This window comes from Rhododendron vialii, chromosome 5a (genome assembly GCF_030253575.1).
Source record: "Rhododendron vialii isolate Sample 1 chromosome 5a, ASM3025357v1".
In the NCBI taxonomy this organism is placed as follows: Eukaryota; Viridiplantae; Streptophyta; class Magnoliopsida; order Ericales; family Ericaceae; genus Rhododendron; species Rhododendron vialii.
The window spans coordinates 2,338,099-2,363,154 of NC_080561.1; the positions used below are offsets into that span (position 1 = coordinate 2,338,099).

General features: G+C 44.7%; 1 long non-coding RNA gene across 1 annotated transcript in view; it reads right to left on the bottom strand.

Annotated features, from left to right (window-relative positions):
• LOC131325435 (uncharacterized) overlaps window positions 1-25,056 on the bottom strand; it is a 31,983-nt gene that overhangs the window by 3,061 nt on the left and 3,866 nt on the right. The gene's annotated exons all lie outside the window — the stretch shown is intronic.

The following is a 25,056-nucleotide window of genomic DNA, read 5'->3' on the forward strand; positions in this document are numbered from 1 at the left end:
ACCTTTTGGCGAGAAAATATTTTGTCACCTTTTTTAGGACTCATTAAATTTTTTATATGTAAGTCATTATTAATTATGTTCATGTATCTTTAATATCACGATGGTAAGGGATAATCAACTACATAGTTCAATATCATTAGCAAATTTATTAAAATAAAAAAGAGAAACGGAAAAAAATAGTTTCCTCACCAATCGCATTGAATTGATGAAATAAAAAATATGTTTCTCACGAATTATATGAACTCACTTTTCCCCAACTGAAATTAATTGTTAACAACGTCAGTATGCTCAAATTGTACTAAAATTTATTGTTTGAATACAAACATTTTTAAGGACATGCTAAAAAAAAGTTCATCCCATAGTTATTGTCAACCAATCAGTGCAAATGATCAGTTGATCAAGAAAAGAGGTCCTCTCGCAAGCGACGCACTATTGCTCGCTCTTCAACTAAATCCAAGTACAAGGCTATTGCGAATGTGGCCGCCAAATTAACTTGGGTTTAGTCACTCTTCTTCGAACTTGGTCTTTATATCTCTGCCACTCCATTACTGTGGTGTGATAATATTGGTGCAACATATCTTACAGCCAATGCCGTCTTCCATGCCCGCACAAAGCATGTTGAAATTGATTATCATTTTGTGCGTGACAAAGTCGCTCGGGGTGATTTAACTATTCAATCTATTAGCACCAAGGATCAAATTGCCGATATTTTTACAAATGGACTTGCGTCTTCCCGCATTCGGACACTGCGTTTCAAACTGAAGGTCATGCCTCGACCATCAGCTTGCGGGGGGATGTCAACCAATCAGTGCAAATCAGTTGATCAAGAAAACAAGTCCTGATAATGTAACCAATATTTCAGTGGTTATATTTTATCATTTGCAATATCTTTTGTAAAGCTTATCACTTGTAACCGTATTTGTATATAAATACCCAAGAAATAGAACACTCTTGGTAACAGAGTGCATTCATTAATTCTATCGTATTGTTCGTTTGACTGTTATAAACCCAAAAAAAGGACTGGACATAGGGATTATAAGTTTGTGGATGAATGATATGCTTTTCAGAAAAAGAATGCATGGGATGTATAGATTGCTTTTCATAGAGATATAACTGATTATTAATTCATACAAAAAAAATTAATGAAAAGCTAAACAAAAGATAAAGTACTTAATAATTGCGAAATGTATTTTCAAAATATCACTAATCTATTTTCAAAATATGTAAGGTTAACCCCATTTAAAAAGAAACATAACAAATTATTACTATTGTAATATTGTAGTTGAGTTAAAATTGTTATGGACGCATATACACAGTAAGAACAGATTAACCCACCAAAAAAAATATCGTATTTGCAGAAATTTAAAGTGCCAGCTCAAACTAATTTAGGCACTACAAAAGGTTACTAAACTTAGAGAGAATTAAAACGAAGTTAAAATAAACAAATTTAGAAAGGTATAAAGATTTATTAAAGATATATAACAAAATATTAAATTATAAAAAAATTCAATAAAAGTGAATAATGTTAATGATTTAAAAAATAAGTTTAAAGAAACACTACGAAAAGACTAAAATTAGAGAGAAATGTTTAAAAAAACAAATTTAGAGAGGTGAAAGGATGTACAAAAGGTTTATATATAAAAAAGGCAAAGGTTTGAACTGGAAAGGAAGTTGGTGTGATGGATGGAGTGAATGCCTCCATACAGGAGGCCACGGTTCGAATTCGCGCAGAAGCAAACGAGCAGGAGAACCATCTTTTTTTAGTTTCAAGAGTTTTAGCGAGGAAAAATTTCCTCGCCTAAACTATAATTGGCGAGGAAAAAATTAGTCTAGCGAGGAAAAATTTCCTCGCCTATTTTGTAAACATTGCATTAGTCTACTGAGGAAAAGCTATAGTGAGGAAAAAATTCCTCGCTAATTGTGTCAGAATAAGCGAGGAAATTTTTTTCCTCGCAAATTCTTTTTGCGACAAGCCTTTTGCGAGGAAAACGGGCGACGAAAAATTTCCTCGCAAATACATTTTGCGAGGAAATCAGCTGTTTGGCGAGGAAACTAAATCCTCGCTACAAGCCTTTCGTGTTGTAGTGACATTCCAACTTCCAAAAATCCAAAATTTAGAAGGAAAAAAAGGAACATAGCTGGAACAGAACTCAAAGTGAAAAGATGAATCGAAAACAGAAGGAAAGTGAGTTTTGGAGGCTCTCTCGCCTAGCGGAGTCGTTGTGGAGGCAAAAATCCAGGATTAAGTGGTTCAAGGAGGGTGATAGAAATACAAGATTCTTCCAAACGGTGGCTAATAACAGATACAAAAGAAATTTGGTGGGTTTAATTATGGTCTCTGGAAGAGTTGTGGAAGACCCATTAGAAATAAAGGAAGCAGCCGTCGAGCACTTTAGGAACAATTTCATGGAGGAAAGACCTTCTAGACCCACGTTGGGGGGTGTATTCGCTAGGAAGTTGAATCTGGAGGTAGCTCTTTGTCTGGAAAAATAGTTTGAGGAGGGGGAGATTGTGGCAGCGTTGAAGGGTCGTAGTAATATAAAGGCGCCGGGTCCTGACGGTTTCAATTTCTCTTTTGTTAAGAAAGGCTCGGAATTTTTGAAAAGTTTGGTCCTGCTGTTCTTTTCGGAGTTTCATGCCAAAGGAAAGCTTACTAAAGGTATTAATTCTACCTTTGTATCTTTAATTTTGTATCTTTAATTCCTAAGGTGGATTGCCCTTTGATTTTCAAAGATTTTCGGCCTATTAGTATGGTGGGTTGGTTTACAAACTATTGTCTAAAGTCTTAGCAAACAGAATTAAATCCCTTTTACCTTCAATTATTGGCGAGTCCCAAGCTGCCTTTATTGGTGGTAAACAGATTCTGGATGGGGTCTTAATTGCTAATGAGATTATTCATAGTTGGAAGATAAGAAATCAAGGTGGTTTAATGTTGAAAATTGATTTTGAAAGGGCCTATGATTGTGTTAACTGGGAATTCTTGCCTGATTTGCTCTCTAAATTGGGGTTTGGGGAGAAATGGTGTGAGTGGATAAAGGAGTGTTGTTCACCGGTATCCATGTCTGTGTTAATCAATGGGTCTCCTTCCAAAGAATTCAGAACTCAGAAAGGCCTCAGGCAAGGAGACCCTTTATCCCCTTTTCTTTTCAACATTGTGGTGGAAGCTCTAAACATTATGCTGGAGAAAGCTAGGGAGCTGCACTTAATCAAAGGAATTCGAATTGGGACCAATGGGGTAGTTGTGTCCCACCTCCAATTTGCTGACGATACTATTCTATTTTGTAACAATGATAGAGAGGAGATGACCAATATTAAAAGGATCCTTAGGTGTTTTCAGCTCATGTCAGGGTTGAAAATCAATTTTTCCAAGAGCTCGTTGTGCGGTGTTAATGTTCCACAACCGGATGTGTTAGCCCTCGCTCAGGTTATGGGATGTAAGGTTGAAGCCCTGCCAATCAAGTATCTTGGTCTTCCCCTGGGAGCAAACCCGAGGAGGACTAAAACCTGGGAACCAGTTCTAGAAAAGATGGAAAGGAGACTTAATGTATGGAGAAGGAGATCGAACTCCACTGGTGGGAGGCTCACACTTATCAATTCATCTTTCACCAATTTGCCAACCTATTTCATGTCCATTTTTAAGATTCCCATAACTGTGGCAAAGGCTATTGAAAAGCTTCAAAAAAAATTTTTTTGGGGAGACACAGTGGAGAAGAAGAGGTTGCATATGCTGAAGTGGGAAACAGTGACTAAGAAGAAGGAGTTTGGTGGGCTAGGAATAAGGAGAGTGTTTCAACAAAACCTTGCTTTGCTGTCCAAGTGGTGGTGGAGATTTAACGAGGACAAGGACTCCCTATGGGTCAGAGTTATCAAAGGAAAGTATAATATCGCACAGGGGGCTTGGTTACCTCAATTACCCAGGGCCGGTCGAATAACCAATATATGGAGAGATATTTGCTCTCTAAGGGATTCTACTATTGGATCAGTCCTCACAGAGGGTTTTAGAATTCAAGTCCAATCTGGGCAGGACACATTATTTTGGGACCATGTTTGGTTGAGGGATAGATCTCTCAAGGAAGAATTCCCTAGGCTTTTCCTTATATCTAACCAAATAGTGAGCACGGTCAGCGCGGTGAAGGAAGGGTCAGGGAATATGCTATGGAAACTACAATATAGGAAAAGGCGGCTTAATGTGTGGGAGACCAACTTATCAGAGGAATTGCACCGAAGATTGGATTTGGTGACACTCGATCAAGGCAGAAGGGACGTGCTCCAGTGGAAGTGGACAGTGGATAAGCGTTTTTCATCAAAATCAGTGTATGTCCAATGGGAACAGATGGGTCAGTCCAGGAACCAAGTTTTGGGGTCTCTATGGAAAAATCTCTGCCCTCCTAAGGTGGAAATTTTTTCGTGGATAGCGATTCAGGATAGGGTTCCAATGAGATCGGTGCTCTCCGCTAGGAATATTCTTCAAGAGGGCCAGTCGTTATCTTGCCCTTTGTGCTCCCTACATCTCGAAACCCCGAATCATTTGTTCTTGCATTGTCAATTCTCTTGGAATATCTGGTCCCTTATTATGGATTGGTGGCATGTTACATGGGTTTGTCCGAACTCGTTGTCTGATCTGGCTCTATGGTGGTTTGACTCCAGATTTCGAAATCTAGAGAAGAATATCTGAGAAGCATCTTTTTTTGCCACTTTGTGGTCTTTGTGGCTAGCCCGAAATGACTATGTGTTTAACAATGCTACCACGAGTGTTGAGGTGGTGGGGGAATTGATAAAATCGAGGGTTGCAATGTGGATGAAGTCCAAGTTCGCAATCAAGATTTATTCGGTAGAGGAGTTTAAGGTGTTTCTTGATGGTATTCGTAAGCTCAAGTTGTAGCTCATGTTGAGGTGTTGAGTCCGTTCAACTTTTTGTTGGATGGGCTAGTTATGCTCTCTTTCCTTTTGTAATCCTCTCGATGTACCCTTTCGAGCTTATATAAAAGTTTCGTTTGCCAAGAAAAAAAAAACAGAAGGAAAGTGAGAAAAGTAGCACAACTAAATGAATTCACCAGTGTGTAGAAGGCCGAGCAAATGGCTCGAGCAGCTTCCGGACGTGACCCAGTATTCCTTTCAACTCCAAGACATCTTTCTTTGGACGTTCGGAGCCGAGGGTCCCGCTAATTACTACTTCCCTTAATGCTCCATTCCCTGCACCTGCTCGGGGTGGAGGATACGTTCGTTTGGATAGCTGCCGAAGGTCCCACAACATGCTCGGTGCCGAGCGAAGCTTGGCCGACGATCCAGCTCATCCGCATCAGAACAGTAACCATGGCAATGATGATGGTCGTGACGTCATCCAAACGGTTATGGGAACAATGATGGTGGCACGTGAAGGTGCCAGCTCATCATGAAAACGGTTGTAAAACCCTAAACGTGATGCAACAGTGACATCAGCCGACGCGTGTTGAGCGTTGGTGCAATCTTGGAGACCAAGCTAAGGGTTCCCTATAAATATCCCATTATGCCTATTTGGAAGGGGTACGCTCAAACGAAACCCTAGCTCTCAATTCCTAACTCTTCTTTGCAAGCAAACTGGCTCTTGCACCGGAGGGCCATCCCGGAGAACCTCCGGCGTGGTCTCTTAGTCGTGCTTCATTTTGCAGGACTGAGCAAGGAGCCAGGAGCTAATTTCGAACCAACATTCTGAAAGTACGAACCATCCGGAACGGAGCCCCCACAATTTGGTGAACCCGACGTGAACAATTTGATTCAGATCCACGGCGGCTCCTCCACCTCGACCACCTCTTTCGCACCTAAAAACTTCACCCCTTCAGATCTCCACCAGTCTCCTCCAACCAAAAATGGGCGGAGCACCCTCACCTCCTCTTTTTCAACCCCTCAGTTCCTCTTTGCACATCACCTCTGAAACCGGTATCAACGCTGCCTCCCCATCTCACCCTCTTGGATTTACTCCACCAGGCGTGAGCTCTTCCATCCAACGTCCAGTGGGCTTAAGTGAAGACGCTCTAGCATACGTACAAATGCTAGAACAGCAACAAGAACAGACCAACGCTGATGTAGCCATTCTAAGAATGGAGATCGAAAAGATTAAGGCCAAAGAATTTCCTACGGCATCCCACTCTGGATCTCAGGGACGGCGCCGGAGAGGAAATCTGCCACCCCCTCCTCCTTTGGGTGTTGATTCACGGCCAAAAAGAATCTCAGTCCACGACCGCCTGGACCCACAATTGACGGATCACCGAGCTGGGGATAACGCTCGCTTTAGGCAGCAAATTTCCCCAGTTCATCAACGTCTCGGCAATGGTGCGGGACTTAAAGGCAGAGAAGGGCGAAGAGAAGGGAGCCCACATACTATTTTCTCAAGTTCATCGGCTGGAGACGAATACTCCCAGGGCTCTCAAAGCTACGATACAGTGGAATTTCGAGACAACGACCAGGCTCTCGTCCCGTACAAATCCGAACGGCAAAGAAGCCGAACGCCTCGAAGAAAAGGGAAAGGTCCCCAGAGCCAGCATATTGGTCAAGATGAAGTCCCTCGGGAGAATGCCTATGAAGGACGAGCAACAAACTCGGGAAGCGCTTGGAAGCTTCACCGTGAAAAAAGCGTAAGCGTGGTCGTTCGGCAAGACAATCGTCCTAGCCGACGAAGGGTCTATCATACTGAAAATCTTCCAGAAAATGACTACAGAAGGGTCCCCATAGAGAAGAGAGAGAGGGGATCTCAACGACAGCAAGACGAGGAAGAAGGAAAACAAAGGGAACAAGAATACTGAGCATCGAAGAAGTCTCGGAACGCTCGGGAAGGTCTTCCCCCTCGGCCAACCCACGAATACCAATTGAAAAAGCTGACAGAATCACCCTTCTCGACGAAGATCCAAGCCACGTTGCCGAAGCTAGGTCTCCACCTCCCAAAGTTCCAGAAGTTTGACCTCAGCACGACCGAGGCATACACCCATCTCATCAGTTACAGAAGCACCTGTAGGTGGACAAATTCAAGTAATGCTCTGAACAGCACTGGAATGCAGCGGCTTCACGTGCCTCTTGAACGTAACCCTAATTTGTCAATGAAACCCTTGTCCTGCAAAACAGACAAGGAGTGAGTGCACCTTTGCCTCTCGTGGCAAAGGCCCTCCGATGCCTTTGTTAGTATTTCCTAATGGAACCCTAATTATCAATAGGTAAATATCGAATAATGCAATGTATTGCGTACCTTTTACCTCTAGGTTTACCTCTTATTTATAGATTTATGGATGCTTGCTGCCCAAGTATCCATATTGCCCTAGGTTTCCTACCTCGTATAGGAAAACTAGGATCTCTTGGATTCTCGTTCTCTTATCAGTTTATTTCCTTAATCCTTGTAGGACTCTTTCCATAACAAGCCGAACATCCCATACTTGTTGGGTATCTTTCTTAGATCCTATATTCTTGGGATCTCATCCCTTAACGGAATACCAGTGATTCTGGACCCTTCTAGAATGTTCCCTCTAATAGGACTTCTCTCTTTGTTCGGCCATCTCATGGCCGAACAGATGGCCTGGACCAGTTACTTCACATGTAACTGGTCCTAGGGAAACTTCTTGGACCATATCCCTTCTAAGGAGCTCTTCTCCTGTTCGGCTTTCTCTTGCCGAACAAGTTTCTTGAACAGTGGCATCTCATGTCATTTTCCTTGTATTTGGTCCAGTAACATCTCGTGTCATTGCACCGAGAATCGTACAACCTCTCTGGACTATTGACTTCTCATGTCACTGGTCCATAGCGTGTTGACCTTTTTCTTTGACCGTGCTCGGGCTCATTTTGTACCTGTTCGGGAATACCTCCCTGCAATTGCTCCCCAGCCTTACTCGTTTATATTTTACTCAGATGACGAGTAAAGCTCTTTTACCGAGCAAATTCATTTTGTTTCTACACCCTATTTCATATATTGGTGCAATGTTTCATCATTTTGCTTAAGGCAAAATCATCTTTTCGTGTGGCCGTCACAGGCTTTTAGCCCTAATCTTTACACGTGTCGATCATTGTATTGCTTTACATTAAATACGAACAGATGTATTTATTGGAAAACGAAACGCTCAAACGGCGTCTGGGGTGACGTTTCACGTACGCCACCAACTTTTAGGGTATTTTTGGGTTTTCGTCCCATTTTCAAAAACCCCAATCTCTCTCTTAGACTCCCTCTGCAGAAAGAGACGATTTCAAGTTTTACCCGCCATTGAAGCTCTGTTCATCATTTCAAGACCTCCTGCTTTCTGCTTTTTAGGGATTCAATCGACTATTTTCGTAAGTCACCATTCCTCTCCTTACTGCTCCATTTCTCTTGGTGGATTGTTTACAATCTCTTGTTAGGGTTTCATCACCCCTTACTCTTTTATACTTCAAAGAACCCCAAAAACCTTTCTGGAAATGGGAAGATTTCGGAGACACTGTAATACCCCTCAAACCATGACTAGTTTCAGATCTCGATATGGGATTCCTGACAACGTAGCTACTGTTTTGGCTCCTGAGGATGCCATTCGTGAAAGCTTCGATTTCGACACTCTTCACATTCCAGTAGTAGCCGTTGTTGAAGGCGGAGTTAGGTTTCCCTTAGCCCCTCTGCTCCGCCAAGTCTTAGCATATTATAGGCTTTCGCCAATGCAGGTTTCGGCTAATTTCTTTCGAGTAGTTATGGGCATAAATGCCTTAAACCAGATGTTAGGGACTTCTCTAGGTTTATACGACATTCACCATTTATATAGTATCTCCAGAACCAGGGATGCCCTTACATATTATTTGAAAAGTAGGGATTCTAGAAAGAAGCTAGTCCTTGAACTCCCTGACACTGCTTGAGGGGATGATGACGACTTTCTGATCGTTACGGGCAACTTCGAACCCAGAAATGAGGACAGCCAAGTGATTGGTTTCCATGCCCCTCACATATTCGGGAGCCCACGTTAGTGCTTTCCCCTTAATTCATATGTTGTGTCCTTTTTCATAGGAAAAGCTTTTTCATGCTTCTAATTATCTGTGCTTTGCTTTGTTTTAGCATCAAATATTAACCGTGGTTATAACATCATAACCCCACAAGTTCACATAGCTGATATCAAACGAGCACTTGCATTCAACGGCGAAGGGACATACCTTGCAGGCCGAGCAAGAGCAGCTCAAGTACTTCTCAGCTACAAAGCTTCATACGGTGGGTTTATTGATCGGCGAACCCGAGCAGCCGATAACCCTGCAGTAGCTGGTCCTTCAAGACCAGTCCCCGAACAAGAAGAGAGGCGTTCTCGGACACCTCCGATCTCTGACGAACCAATCCCTCTTGCTGAGGAAGCTTCTAGTTCCACATCCAACTCGTCTTCCAGCGGCCATACCCTCTCACCTCCAGAGATGAACCGGCCAATTGATTTAGGCAGCCTCCTAACCATTCCTGGTCGGGGTCGGGGTACTGTTCGGGGCCAAGGTGGTCAAGGTCGTGGCCGTCGTATCCAGACTCAAACTGATGCTCCTCCTGGATTTTCTCTAGAAGAAATTGAAGCCCTCCACAGAGAAAAACGTCAACGGGTGGAAGAATCCCAAGAAAGACCCCCACCATCCTCCTCATCTCCTGCTCCAGCATGGGCTCCCTCTTTCTCTCATGGGAACCGAGCTATCACTGCTCGGGACACTGTTGAGACTGAAGGGACTGCACTTGCATTGTCCCAGGCCTTTCTGTTGCCTGGGGATATGCAAAAAGAAGTTGCAATGTCTCCTGACAACCTCCTCAGCTCTTTCATGTCCCATAACGCCAAGGTAAAGTTTCTTTTTGTAACCATAGCGTATATAGCGTTTGATATTTATGTTTATCACAGTTGTTCTTGAACATTCCAGGTGATGCAAAAAATGGTGGCCATGGCTCAGAAACTCAGCCAATCCGAACCCCAACGTGCCAAACTTGTAAGTGAGAACATCAAGCTTCAACGTACCATCATCAGGCTTGAGAGAGAAGAAAACTAGGCCCTGGGGGTAGCAGATGGCTTGAAGGGACAACTGAAGGGGGCTGAGGATAGTCTCGCACAAACTTTGAAAGAACTTGAAACAAGCCAGACTGAAGCCAAAGCTGCATTGGAAAAGGGATACAATGAGCGAATCAAGGTAGCTACAGACAGCTACACGAACCAGATGCCTGGGATTCAAGACCAAATATGGGTGGCATCCTGGACTGCTTGCCTTGCTAAGGCTGAGATTCCTGAGTCATCTCCACTCTGGACCAACTTTGAACTACCAAGCGCAGCTGTTGGTGAACATGAGGACATTACTGAGGAGGGAGATGAAGAACAAGATGTGCAGACGTCTGAGCCACCTGTTACTGAAGTTGAGCCACAGAATGATATGACCAACCCTGGCCAAAAGGAAGTCAGTGGTGGTCCACTTGAAGATGAGAATACCATAGAAGAGCTGGCTGCACCAGTAGCTCCTACAATTACTCCTGCAGCTGTCCAAGATCTCACAGAAGACGAATAAATTCAATCGTTATGTGTTTTGACAATCTGTTTTGCCACCTATTCGAATTGTGGTTTTGTGATGTCAGAATACTGTGCTGAAAACTCTTTAAGTATTTCGTACTTGTCTTTGATTTGTAAGTTTCCCGTACTTTTGAAGTTTCACGTACTTATGCATATATATTTTTATGCTTCCAAGTTCGTGCATATTCTCATATGCTTTGAACTGTTTGTGCATATTCTCGTATGCTCTATGCATGTATTCGTATGCATCACAAGGGTTTAAGTTTCTCGTACTTTGAATATTTCGTGGCTAACATATACTTGTTTAAAGTTTATGCATGTCTGTCCAAGTTTCTCGTACTTAAATTTCATACAAGTGTTTTCAAACTCGTATTTGTTAAGTTTCACGTACTTAGAACATCATACAAGTGTTTCGTACTTGCGTTCTCACAAGTGTTTCGTACTTGCATTTAAGTTTCACGTACTTAAAAGTTTCACAATCACACAAGTTCGTATCATAAGCAGTGATTTTAAGTTTCACGTACTTTAAATGTATACCCTGCTCCCCAATACGAATGAGGGAAACTAATCTCGTAGTTCATATTTAAAACAAATACCTAGAACACAACAGTTATACTAAAAAAGTAACTTCATTAATAAACTGTAAAACTCAAGAGGGCATTACTCGTACCCTTTGCAGCTAAAATAACAAAACTAGAACACAAGAGAGTTTTATTCATAACTCTCACACAATCACGATGTGCATAAAAAAAAATTTCATATAAAAAACTTTCTCAGATTATGGACATTCCAAGGTCTTGGCACTGGATTCCCATCCAAGTCTGCCAATCGATAAGCCCCAATGCCCGCGATTTCTGTAACTCGATATGGGCCTTCCCAATTTGCCCCTAGCTTTCCCTCATTAGCCACTTTAGTATTGCCGAGCACTTTTCGTAGCACAAGGTCTCCAACACCAAACTCTCGTGGGTGTACGTTCTTGTTATAACCTTTGATGAGCCGCTCTTGGTATGAGGCCAAGTGCACCAGGGCCCGCTCTCGTCGTTCCTTGACAAAGTCTAACTCAATCTCCAAGGCTCTATCATTTCCTCCACTTTCAACCAAAGTGGTCCTGTTGGTCGGCAGACCTATTTCCAATGGAATAACAGCCTCTGTTCCATATGCTAATGAATAGGGGGTCTCTCCCGTAGACCTCCTAGGCGTTGTTCGGTATGCCTAAAGTACCAATGGCAATTCATCAGGCCATTTCCTCTTTGCTTTATCCAACCTCTTCTTGATCCCATCAAGAATTGTTTTGTTAGAAGCTTCAGCTTGTCCGTTGCTTTGAAGGTAGGCTGGAGTCGAATAGTAATTTCTTATACCATACTGGGCACAGAAAGTTTTGAACTTCTTCTGAAATTGTGACCCATTGTCTGTAATCAACGAATAAGGTACCCCAAAGCGAGTTATGATGCTCTTCCACACGAACCTTTCTATCATAGGTTCAGTGATCTTGGCCAATGGCTCTCCCTCGATCCATTTAGTGAAGTAATCTGTTGCAACTAGTAGGAATTTTCGATTCCCAGTTGCTTTGTGTAGTGGACCTACTATGTCCATTCCCCATTGAGCAAACGGCCAGGGACTTGTCAGCGGCACCAGGTCCTCGGCTGGTGTTCGAATCATTGGTGAAAATTTCTGACACTTCTCACAAATTTTAACGTACACCTTAGCATCTTCTTGCATGTACGGCCACCAATATCCTTGGGTGATTGATCGGTGGGCTATGTATCGACCACCAGCATGGCTTCCACAAGTTCCCTCATGAATTTCGTGGAGGAACTTTTGCACCATCTCAGGATGCACACAAAGCAAGTAGGGTCCTGTAAAAGACTTCCTATACAGTTTTCCCTCTGGGGATAACTAGAACCGAGCAGATTTGGTCCTTATTTTGTGAGCCTCTTTTTTGTCCAAAGGGAGTGTTTCATCTCGTAAAAACTCCACAATTGGGTCCATCCAACTTGGTCCTTAGTTCACGTCCAAGACCATTTCCACGGTTCTCCCAATGCTCGGCTCAGTCAAACACTCTACGGCTATTTTCCTTTTAAACTCAGATGGTACAGCTGCGGCTAACCATGCCAATGAATCTGCATGAGCATTCTTTCCAGAACTTATCTGCTCAATATACACCCTTTCGAAGGTATCGAGCAGATCTCTGGTCACTTGTACATAGGCCGCCATCTTCTCGCTCCGGGTTTCATATTGCCCGGACAGTTGATGGACTACGAGTTGTGAATCAGAATACACCCTAACACATTTTGCTTTTAGGGTTTTTGCACTTCTCAAACCAGCTAAGAGTGCCTCGTACTCTGCCACGTTGTTTGATGCATTGAACCCTAGCCGAACAGATAGTTCCAACATTGATCCTTCAGGGGGTAAAAGAACAACTCCAATTCCTGAACCGGTGTTGCAAGCTGACCCATCAACAAACAGCTTTCCATTCCAAGGGATCTTGTTCGACTGATTCCTGTTTCTTCGTTACAGGTGGCGTTGCTTCATGCTCCTTTCTCGTAGGAGGCAAAGGTGCTACTGTGGGTGAGAATTCTGCCACAAAATCAGCCAACACTTGACCTTTGATTGCTGTGCGCGGCTGATAATCAATGTCGTATTGGCTCAACTCTACGGACCAAGTTGAGATCCTTCCCGAGAAGTCTGCCTTTCGTAGCAGTGATTTCAACGGGAACTCAGTGTAAAACACAACTTTATGACTCTGGAAATAATGTGGCAATTTTCTGGTTGCTGTCCTTAATGCCAGGACTAATTTCTCGAGGGGCAGATATCTCGTTTCCGCATCTAACAATGTTTTGCTCACATAATAAACAGGGATTTGTTCGGATCCCTTGTTTCTCAAGAGGACTGCACTCACAGCATGCTCAGAAACAGCTAAGTATAAAACTAGGGACTCACCTGGCTCTGGAGTCGAAAGAAGGGGAGGAGAGGCCAAATATCCCTTTAGATCCTGGAAGGCCTGTTCACATTTTGCTCCCCATTTGAACCCTTCCCTTTTCTTTAACAGCTGAAAGAAAGGTCTGCACTTGTCACTTGACCGGCTAATAAATCGATTAAGAGCTGCTGCCATCCCAGTCAACCGTTGGACTTCTTTCATTGTCCGAGGACTTTCCAGATTTTGTAAGGCCTTTATTTGGTCGGGATTCGCCTCTATTCCCCTTAGAGTTACAAGATGGCCCAAAAACTTTCCAGAACCGACTCCAAATGCACACTTCGAGGCGTTGAGTTTCAACTTGTATTTCCTCAAAATCTCAAAAGCTTCTGTCAAATCTGCAATATGGCCTTGCCCAGCTTTACTCTTCACCACCATGTCATCTATGTAAACCTCCATAATTTTGCCGAGCAATTTCTGAACATGATGGTTGCCAATCTCTGATACGTTGCCCCTGCATTCTTCAATCCAAAGGGCATGACATTGTAGCAGTACAACCCTCATGGTGTAATAAAAGAAGTCTTCTCCTGATCTGGCCCAACATTGGCAATTTGATGATATCCTCGATATGCATCGAGAAAACTCATTCGTTCGTACCCTGCAGTGGCATCAACGAGTTGGTCTATCCTTGGAAGTGGAAAGCTACCCTTCGGGCAGGCTTTGTTTAGGTCTGTGAAGTCTACGCAGGCTCGCCACTTTCCATTCTTTTTCTTGACAACAACAGTATTCGATAGCCATTCTGGATAATAAACTTCCCTTATTGCCTTGGCTTCTAACAAATGGTCTACTTCTTCAATTACAGCGTCAACATGCTGTATGGCTGCCCTTCTTTTTTTCTGAATGACCGGCTTGTGCTGTGGATCTATGTTCAAATGATGGCAGATGACGTCCGCATCTACCCCAGGCATCTCTTTTGGTGTCCAGGCAAATACATCGATATAAGTCTTCAAGAAACTTATCAATTCATTCTCTTCCTCTACTGGCAATGATTCCCCGACCAGAAAATACCAATCTGGATCAATCTCGTTGATCGGTGTTTTCTTCAAATCCTCAACTACCCTCTCGGTTGGGTTTTTTCCAATATCCTCAATGGTCGGCAGATCCGGAATTTCCATAGTATTAACATGGTGGGGATTATGGATTCTCTTTATGATGGACACCAAACATTGTTGGGCTATCTTTTGGTTACCTTTGATGTGCTCAATCCCATTAGACCCTGGGAACTTTACCATCTGATGGAAAGTTGAGGAGACTGCCCTCATCTTGTGCAACCATGTTCTTCCTATAATCACGTTATAGGAGGACGGTACATCCACCACTAGGAAGTCGGTTCGTAGCACCACTGTCCCAGCCCGAACAGGTAAAGTTACCTTTCCTAATGGCCAAACTGCTCCTGCCCCAAATCCGACCAATGGAGTTACTGATTGTACCAAATCTTCTTGAGTGAGCCCCAGTTTCTTGAATGCATCGTAGTATAGCACTTTGGTGCAACTCCCTGAATCCACCAGGATTCTTTCCATATCATATTCCCCAACTCGTAGGGTTATGACTAAAGCATCGTTGTGTGGTACCTGGACTCCTCCCAGATCTTCATTCGTAAAAACTATGTCTTCGTTGCTTGCCCCTTCATTGCGCCCTCTTTTCTTTCCCAACTGCATTACATGTTGGTCATGTTTCACTTGTCTCTGAAGCAATCTCATCTCATTTCTCGTATAAGGTTCGGCTAATCCATGTATCATATGGATTACTCCTTTTGGATTCTGTTCGTAATCCAACTCCATTGCCTTGTCTTTATCCTTGGAATCTTCTTGGATAAATTCTTTGAGATAACCTCGTGAGACCAAATCATCAAGATGCCGTTTAAACATTTCACAATCCTCAGTCATGTGACCCCAATCCTTATGGTAGCTGCAGTGCTGATTCGTAGCACGTTTTGCATCTTTATTCCCACCTAGAGTTGGAGGCCATTTAAAATAAGGCTGATTCTTTATTCAATAAAGAATCCTGTAAATGGGCTCTTTCCAGGCCGTGTTTATTGAAAAGAATGATTTGGGATCCGGAGCTTGTTTGTCCTTGTACGGCTCTTTCTTTGCTTGCCCATAATCCTTCCTTTCACGATAGGTTTTGGGCTCTGGCTTTTCTGCTTTCTTTGTGGGTCCCTTTACTTGCTCGGCGGCCAGCTTGCCATCTTCCCGAAGAATATCATCTTCGTTTCTGGCGTGCTGCTCAATTCTCTCCATTAGTTTTGCCAGCGTCTGCACCGGACTCATGTTTAATGACTTACGTAGCTCCCCCGAACAGGCAAACCTGTCTTGAAAGTGGCAATGGCATACTCCTCGCTACAACCTTCAATCTCGTTGAAGGTCTCCCAGTACTTGTTTGTATATGTCCTAATCGGCTCGTCCTCTCCTTGCTTCATAAAAGAAAGACTCTCAAAGGTTTTGGGAGCTTTCTTGCTCGTCAAAAACCGTGCAGTGAATTCCTCGGCCAACTGCACCCATGTTCGGATGGAGCGTGAGCCCAATTTGTGGAACCAAGACAAAGCAACCTTCCCTAAACTCGACGGAAACATCTTGCACATGATTGCATCATCTCCTTCATGCATAATCATTGCTTGCTGGTAATGCTGTATATGGGCCACGGGATCAGCATCTGTCTCGTAGAGGATGAACGTTCCGTGCTTTACCTTGGTCGGCAATCTAGCCTCCTGTAACTTTTTTTCCAAAAGGGGAGGATGCTATATTCTGAAGTGCTTTCCGTGCTGCTTCCCGTGCAGTCATGGTTTCATTCTCTGGTCCTTTCTTGGATCTAGTTCTTTCCCAATCGGAATCAGGTCTCTCGTACCTGTCCCTATGATGTTTCCTACTCCCTTCCTCCTCGGGGGTAGAGCTTCGACCTCTGCTTCTCCTCTTTCTCGGAGATACCCTCCTTTGCTCGGGTGTTCGGATCTTACTCCTTCCTTTTCGTGGAGAAGCTTTATGTCGCCTTGGGGTCAGACTTCTGCTTCTGCTCCTTCTTCCTCGTGAAAGAGCCTTTTTGTACTGTACCAAAGCATATTCACTGCCTCTAGAATTTCTTCAAGATAGTCCGGAGTCCTCCGGATGTTCCCTGATCCTCTCTAGTTCACTGATCTCATGTTCTCATTTTTTGATCAAACGAGCATACTCCTCAATCTCTTGTCTCTTTTTATCAAAACGTCTTCGCTACGGTATACACTCCTGGAGTGTGCAATCAATTCGTCCCCTTGATGGGATTTAGTCCTTCTCGTGGACTTCGATGCCGTCTCTCCATCTCTATTTTTGGAGTTGCCGTGGATGGTAAGGGGGTGGCCCTTACTCGTGGTCCTCTTGTGTCCTCCTTCGGGCTTTCTCGGAGCCCCGGGTGGAGATTTATCCCCTCCTCCAATTAACATGTCCTTCGGATCGTGTGGTGTTGCTGGATCTATTTCCACCATGGTCGTATTTGAAAGGGAACTCTTTCGTTTCCCACAGACGGCGCCAATTGTAGGTGGACAAATTCAAGTAGTGCTCTGAACAGCACTGGAATGCAGCGGCTTCACGTGCCTCTTGAACGTAACCCTACTTTGTCAATGAAACCCTTATCCTGCAAAACAGACAAGGAGTGAGTGCACCTTTGCCTCTCGTGGCAAAGGCCCTCCGATGCCTTTGTTAGTATTTCCTAATGGAACCCTAATTATCAATAGGTAAATAACGAATAATGCAATGTATTGCGTACCTTTTACCTCTAGGTTTACCTCTTATTTATAGATTTATGGATGCTTGCTGCCCAAGTATCCATATTGCCCTAGGTTTCCTACCTCGTATAGGAAAACTAGGATCTCTTGGATTCTCGTTCCCTTATCAGTTTATTTCCTTAATCCTTGTAGGACTCTTTCCATAACAAGCCGAACATCCCATACTCGTTGGGTATCTTTCTTAGATCCTATATTCTTGGGATCTCATCCCTTAATGGAATACCAGTGATTCTGGACCCTTCTAGAATGTTCCCTCTAATAGGACTTCTCTCTTTGTTCGGCCATCTCATGGCCGAACAGATGGCCTGGACCAGTTACTTCACATGTAACTGGTCCTAGGGAAACTTTTTGGACCATATCCCTTCTAAGGAGCTCTCCTCCTGTTCGGCTTTCTCTTGCCGAACAAGTTTCTTGAACAGTGGCATCTCATGTCATTTTCCTTGTATTTGGTCCAGTAACATCTCGTGTCATTGCACCGAGAATCATACAACCTCTCTGGACCATTGACTTCTCATGTCACTGGTCCATAGCGTGTTGACTTTTTCTTTGACCGTGCTCGGGCTTGTTTTGTACCTGTTCAGGAATACCTCCCTACAGCACCATTTCATGTGTCATCGACGACGACGCCATCATGTGCAAAGCATTCCCGTCGAGTCTTGGGCGCCTCAGCCTGCTTTGGTTCAACCAATTAGAGGCTGGATCGATCCATAGTTTCAAAGAGCTTGAAAGAGCTTTTAACTATCGGTTCATTACTAGCAATAAGCAAGCCAAGGAAGAAGATGCCTTGGCACAGATGAGGAAGAGGCCTGGCGAAACGCTTCGGAAATATGCCGAACGTTATTGGCAACTATTTAACGAAATACCCGGTGTTGATCAATACTGGGCAGCAAGGAACTTCAAGAATGGGTTGGAAACAGGAAGCAAGATCTTGGATGAGCTGGCAATAAGGGCGCCTCATGGAACGAACGAGCTAATGAGGACGGTAGAACAGTTCTGTTCCTACGAAGAGTTCATCGCCGAGCGAGAACTCCAAGGAGGGCAAAACTCAATCGTACCTCAAAGCCTTCATATCCCCACGCCCCAAATCGCACCACCAAAGCCTGTGGTCGCTGTCCAGCCGAAGAAGCAGGTCAACACAGTCAACGTGGCAGACAAAAAGGGTCCAAAAGCCCATGACTATATAGCTGAAACCACCATTTTCAAAGAGCCAATTTATTTCCTCCTCCGTACGATAGAGAGGGAACCGTTCTTTGTTTGGCCGAACCCTCCCAAATTGAACACAGAAGAAGGCAATAACAACAGTCGAAAGAGATGCTCGTACCATAATGAGCTCGGACATTACACCACGGCTTGCGCTCCCTATAAAGCACTTTTGGAAAATCTAGCAGCACAAGGACTTCTTGATGATCATATTGACTGGACAAAAATGCTGAGGAGATAGCCGAACGCTGGTGGGCAAAACCTTATTCCACGTCCAGTCAGAGTAATCAACATTATTCATGGGTCAACAACAAAGGAGGCAGCAAAACAGCTTCGTCAAGAGCTTGTCAAAGCTGAGAAAGTTACCCAAATTTTTTCCATCAATCGTGCTCCTAAAAGAACCAAATTGTTTGAGCGTCCCTGGTCAATCACTTTCACCGAGCAAGATCTACAACGTGTCCAAACGCCCCATAGCAACGCTCTGGTGGTCACAATCCAAATCTCAACTCACTCTGTTAAAAGGGTGCTTATTGATCAAGGAAGCTCGGTAGAAGTAATGTACTTGTCTCTCTTCAAGGAGCTCAAAATTCCAGAATCGTGCCTTCTCCCGGCTGAAGTCCCTTTAATTGGATTCAATGGCACTCCAGTTTGGCCTCTCGGAAGGATTACCCTCCCTGTTGTTACGGGCTCGGTTGCTTCTAATCAAGAGTTCGTCGTTGTAGACGCACCGAGCCCATACAACGCAAACCTTGGACGAAATTGGCTCCATTCAATAAAAGCCGTCGCCTCAACCTACCACCAGGTGGTCCGGTACATCGGCGCTAACGGCAAACAAGAAGATCTATTTGGAGACCAGTTACAAGCCAGACAATGTTACGTCTCGGCCATTGAAAAGTCATCAAGCTCCAAAAGAGTACATTGGGTTGAAGTCCCTGACAAACCAGTCCTCGAAGACGTCGGATCTCTTCCTGAAGAGAAATCAATTGAGGATCTTATCAAATTCCCACTTAACAAGGATGCATCACGATATTTCATGCTCGGCGCTGGTTTGCCCCAAGTCGAGAGTGAAGAAACCTTGCAGTTCCTCAAGAGCAACATTGAAGTTTTCGCTTGGACGCCGTATGATATGCCAGGCATTGACCCAAAGCTCATCAAGCACTCCCTCAACGTTTCAAAATCAGCAAAACCCGTGATTCAGAAGCCTCGGCGGTCGGCCACTATTCATGCCAATGCAGTAAATGAAGAAGTGGACAAACTCCTCGAGGCTGGCGCCATCAAAGAAGTGCAATACCCCACTTGGCTCGCGAACCCTGTGGTGGTAAAGAAGAAGAATGGAAAATGGAGAGTCTGCGTGGACTACACCAACTTGAATGATGCTTGTCCTAAAGACTGCCTCCCCCTTCCAAAGATTGATCAATTGGTAGATGCAACGGCGGGTCACGCTCGGCTGAGTTTCCTGGACGCTTATAGAGGATACCACCAGATAGCCATGGATCCCGACGATATGGAAAAAACGGCATTCATCACTCCCAGGGGCCTCTTCTGCTACCTGGTTATGCCGTTCGGCCTTAAGAATGCGGGGGCCACTTTTCAAAGAATGGTATACGTATTGTTCGGAATTCTCATCGGAGAGATCATGGAAGCTTATATTGACGATATGGTCGTCAAAAGTTTGAAAGCCGAGAACCACCTATCTCATCTTGCCGAGGTCTTTGCAATATTGAAGAAGCACAAGCTACGGCTTAACACCGATAAATGCGCCTTCGGAGTTAGCTCGGAAAAGTTCCTCGGCTATCTTGTTACTCGGCGTGGTATCGAAGCGGATCCGAGCCAGATCTCAGCTATTCAGCAATTAAAACCACCATCCACTCCTCGGGAAATTCAGAAGCTAACAGGGATGGCAGCGGCTCTCAACAGGTTTATTAGCCGCTCGTCAGATAAATGCCATGTCTTCTTCCAAACTCTTAAGAAGCAAAGCCGACGAAGTTTCAAGTGGACGGAAGATTACGATGCAGCCCTCACCGAGCTGAAATCTTTTCTTTGTTCGGCCCCTCTTCTTGTCAAACCAGTAGCTTTTGAAACTCTCCATCTCTATTTAGCTGTCTCTCCACATGCCGTAAGCTCGGCACGTGTCCGACGGGAAGGCCTTAAGGACCAACCAATCTACTTTTCTAGCCGAACCTTACTCCCAGCACAGACTAGATATCTGCCATTGGAGAAGCTTCTTCTAGCATTGGTTACAGCAGCTCAGAAATTGCTCCCTTATTTTCAAGAGCACCCCATCATAGTTCTTACAGAGTTTCCACTTAAAAATCTCCTGAGGAAGGCTGACCTATCAAGCAGAGTATCTCAATGGGCGGTCGAATTAGCAAATTTTGATATCCACTTTGAGCCTCGAACTGCAATCAAGGCCCAAGTATTGGCAGACTTCATTGCTGAATTCACCCCTGGAAGCCCGAACAAGGAAACATTGGTCAAGCCTAATTATGGGATGGTAGAACAACAAGAGGCTCGGAAAGCTTGGAACTTATTCAGCGGAGACGTTTGGAAGTTGCACGTTGACGGGGCATCAAATAGCAATGGCGCGGGTGCAGGGGTTGTCCTTGTAAACCCTTGTGGCATCCTTCATGAAAGTGCTATCACAATCAACTTCCAAGCCACAAACAACGAAGCCGAATATGAAGCTCTGCTTACTGGTCTCCGAGCCGCGGCAAGTTTACAAGTTGAAGACCTACAAGTTTTCTGCGACTCTCAGCTGATCATCAATCAAGTAACAGGTGATTATACAGCTCGGGACCTAAGAATGATTAAGTATCAAGCTACCGCTCTAGAGCTAATCCGAGGGTTCAAAGGATTCCAAATCGAACAGATCAATAGAGAGAACAACGCTCATGCCGACGCTCTGGCAAGTTTGGCCTCGGCAAGCAAAGCATCTGAATACCGACACATCAGCCTCGGCGAGATCCACCAGCCAAGCTTCGAAGTCTCGGAAGAAGTATTCAACATTTCCCTCGGCCCAAGTTGGATGGATGAAATCGTCTCGTTCCTCAAAGACGATACGCTACCCTCGGACAAAAAGGAGGCCCACCGTGTACGCAGTAAAGCAGCCTACTATTGGATCTCTGAGCACGGCCAACTCTACAGAAAAAGCTTCACGGGGCCATATCTAAGAGTGGTTCATCCAACCGAGGTCCCAATTATTTTAACCGAACTTCACTCTGGAAGCTGCGGTTGTCACTCTGGTGGGCGCTCCCTCTGTCAAAGAGCTCTCAGTCAAGGATACTTTTGGAAAGGAATGAAGAAGGATTGTGAAGAAGTGGTCAAAAAGTGCAAGCCTTGCCAACTTTTTTCCCCTATACCAAGACAGCCCGCTCAATCTCTCAAACCCATCACTAGTCCTTGGCCCTTTGCCCTATGGGGCTTGGATATAGTTGGTAAACTTCCAACTGCCCCTGGGGACTTCAAGTTTTTGATCACCGCAACGGATTACTTTTCAAAATGGGTGGAAGCCGAGCCATTAGTCACAACGACTGAAGCAGACGTTCGTCGATTCGTTTGGAGGAACATCGTCACGAGGTTCGGCGTGCCTTACTCGTTTCGGATAACGGCTCCCAATTCGTGGGCAAAGAGTTAACTGGACTCTGTGCTGAGTTCGGAATTAGATTCTTCAATTCAACCCCATCCTACCCCCAAGGCAACGGCCAGGCCGAAGCCACGAACAAGACTGTCTGCGCTGGTATCAAACGTCGGCTGGACTCTAAACGAGGAAAATGGGCTGAAGAACTGCCTCGGGTCCTTTGGGCCTATCGCTCCACTCCAAGACGTTCCACTGGCCAAACTCCCTTTGCAATGGCCTTCGGCATGGAGGCTGTCATCCCACTCAAATCAAGGTTCCCAACCCTGCGCACTGAAACTTTTGATTCAGAAACCAACAATGATGCAGTGGCAACCGAGCTTATTTTAGCCGAAGAAAAGCGAGACGATGCTCAGCTCAAGTTAGCCAACTATCAGCAGGAAGTCGCTCGGGGCTACAATCGAAGCGTAAGGCTTAAGAAGTTCAGAATCGACGACTGGGTCTGGCGGAAGGTTATCCGAGCCAACCAGAAGACAAAATTCAAACCGAATTGGGAAGGACCTTACAGGGTGATTAAAGAGGTCGGCAATGGCTCGTATAAGTTAGAAGACAAAGAAGGAAGGGAAATTGAGAACCTCTGGAACGCTCTGAACCTCAGGAAGGCCTACCTTTGAAGTCTCTCATCGGTCTCAATCTATCACAGCAGCCCTCAAGTCTATTACTTTTCTCTTTCAAAAATACTGTACTTGTTTTGACCATCTTTATTTAATGGAAAGTCTATCCTACTTCTGAAGCATCAATGTTCTCTACATTTGATTACAATGTACAAACTTCGATCGCTATAAGCTCGGTATTCTGACAATTACAGCTACGTTCGGATTTCTTTACTACAAACACGTTATGGCTCGGACAATTTGATTTCCAGCCACGACTCGATCAATCATATTGGTTCGGCTATGTTCATAATTTGACTTGAACAAATTGCCACTTCAAATATTTACTTAACATATTACCTTGGTACAAGGCTGGCATTTTGAGCCGAGCCTTATACCAGCGTAGGGGCTGTTACAAGTAAATCATAAACAACTCGGACAACTTGAAGTCCAAACACAAAACAATAGATGAACCTGAAAGTTTGTCCTCAGCACGGCTATGTTCATAATTTGACTTGAACTAAATGGCCACATCAAACAATTACTCCACCTATTACCTTGGCATAAGACTGGCATTTTGAGCCGAGCCTTACACCAAAGTAGGGGCTATCATGAGTAATTACCAAAACCTTGAAAACAAGCCAAGGTTGCTTGACCTTCGGCGGCCAAAATCAGAAAATATTTCTAAGGCATAGAGAAATATTCAGTACAGTAACAAAGTTGAGAATTTCTTCTAAGTCATTAAAACATAAACTTGAAATTCAGAAACTCCTACCAAGAGGGCTCGGCTTGGTAAAACGTTCGATGCCGACCCCCCTTAAAACTATTACATCTGGCATGGCAAAATTCCAAATGTTCGGTGCCATCCAGTCCAAAAAACAAAGTTCAAAATACTCAGAAACAAAATAAAAACTTAAGGAAAATCCTAAGCTGGAGTATCTTCAGCAACTTTGTCTTGAGCCTTGGGATGGCTCTCATCATCTCCAGCCTTCTCTTGTTGATTGGCCACAGGCGCTTCAATCATCTTTTCGTCTTCATCCTCGGGAGGCAAGGGGTGGCATTCCTCTTCAGTATAAGGAAGGTCAAGATCAGGCACGGTTGGCTCAGGCAGCTGCTTAAGGAAGCCAGACTCGAGCTGAATTGCCATTACACTAGCCATTGCGTCGGCACCGGCAGCATATCCCAGCCTGAAGAAGTCAGGTAGCCGAGCTTCAAGCTCGTCATTGACCATCCTATGAGCAACCTGGGTGTACTCTAGGGTGGCTCTTTGAATCCCGGCCTCATAACCACGGGCGTCGGCAGCTGTAATCTTCTATTTCTCCTCCCCCTTCAGCTTTTTCACTTTGGCCTCAGCAGTCTCGGCGGCGACCCTCATCTCAGCAAGCTCCTTCTTCAACCGTTCCATCTCGACCTCCTCGTCCTTGACCTGCTGCTCCGAGATCCTAAACTTGGTTCGCCAGGAATCTCGGTCAGACCTATACCTCTCCCGTTCGGCAGAGACTTTGGAAGCTTTGTCATACGCCTTCAGCGCAGCTTGCCCAGCCTAATCAAAAGAGCAAAGTGAAATAAGAGAGGAAATAAATAGGAAAAAGATAGAGAAGAGAAAGAAGGGAACAAACCTGAACGAGATAAGAACACATCTCACCAAGACCTGGAAGGAGGTCGGTTGGAACCTGATCATAATCCCTCGGCAGGGCCAGCCCCCTCAGAAGTGTGATAGCAAGGTTCGGCTCTTCTTTGACTGAGTCGTTCTGAAGGAGAACCCTGCCATCAGGCATAGTGTACGAAGGGCTGAACTGGCGACGGACGGCGGCCTCGGTGGCTGGATCAGTAAGATCGATATGTGGTTCAACAAGATTCCCCTGATCCTTTGATAAAGGGGCTGGAACTGTGTCAAGTGGCACAGATTGAGAAATGGTCGGCAGAACAATGTCCTCTGACGTTTTCTGTCTTTTCTCCTTCTGACCCTGCTGCTCAGAAGAGCTTCGGCTTCGGCTTCGGCCAAGATTAGCCGACTTTGTTGGGATCACAGGCCTTGGAATGTTCCTTCTTGACATATCTTCAAAGGAAGGTTAGAGAAGTTCGGTAGAATCGAACGGAGTAAGCCACTCCTCTGCTGTAAATCCAATCTTCGGCAATTTCACTCCCCCCTGTTGCCTCTTCTTTCGAATTCCGACGGCGTTGGAGTTTCCCTTCTTCTTTTGTACAGCCTCGGCAGCTGGAGCACTGGATGTCTTTTTCTTGCTCGGAGCGACCTCTTTCCCTTTTTCCTTCCTCCTCAGCACACCTTTGTAGGAGGGTCGATAATCAAGGAGGGTCGGAGCGTGACGGCAAACCTGAGCAAGCAGCGTCTCGCTCGCCTTCCCCCGAGAGTTGGTGTTGAGAACCTTGGAAATTGGGCCGAGCTCTGC